Source organism: Penaeus monodon, chromosome 21 (genome assembly GCF_015228065.2).
Source record: "Penaeus monodon isolate SGIC_2016 chromosome 21, NSTDA_Pmon_1, whole genome shotgun sequence".
NCBI classification, from domain to species: Eukaryota; Metazoa; Arthropoda; class Malacostraca; order Decapoda; family Penaeidae; genus Penaeus; species Penaeus monodon.
In genome coordinates, this window is record NC_051406.1 from 20,291,682 (window position 1) to 20,292,259 (window position 578).

At 45.2% G+C, this 578-nt stretch overlaps 1 protein-coding gene across 1 annotated transcript in view; it reads right to left on the reverse strand.

Annotated features, from left to right (window-relative positions):
* The window catches only part of LOC119586325 (G-box-binding factor-like), a gene marked incomplete at its 3' end in the record, with an annotated part of 50,612 nt that overhangs the window by 4,757 nt on the left and 45,277 nt on the right, over positions 1–578 (reverse strand).

Consider the following 578-nt stretch of genomic DNA (forward strand, 5'->3'; position numbering starts at 1 on the left):
TTTTAACTGTTGGTAGAAAAAAAGGAATCGCGTGATTACATATTTCCTCTATTTCTATCATTTTGAGCAATCTAGGTATTATTAAAGATATATCACCCCTTATCTATAATATAAAGGTATATACATCATACCCACAGATCACATATCTTCCCTGTATATTTTATTCCATACACTGTTTTCAAATCAACACATCCTGTTACGCGCGTAGCTTCCTATACCCCCTTCCCTTTCACGGAATACCCAGCATTTCCCTAAGGCGTCGTTTCAGGAGTACGGGTGGGTGGAGTGGGGCATGGAGGTGTGGGGGATGTAGGGGTTTCGTGTGTGCGGAGACGGGATTCCAGGGGGGGGGGGGAGCGTAAGGGTGTATAGAATTGTGGGACTGCGTGTGGGAGTGTGGGTGGGAGGGATAAGCGACCGTCTATTCCCAGCCTCCTTTGCCTTCAATAAAGAGATGAATAACAGGAGTCGAGAAGAGCTATATCTAGCCCCATATTTTATTTCTACACGTATGGACGGACGAAGGTGCACCTTATTGAGCAAGTGCATGCCAATGTGTGGACCTCAGGATGAAAAAA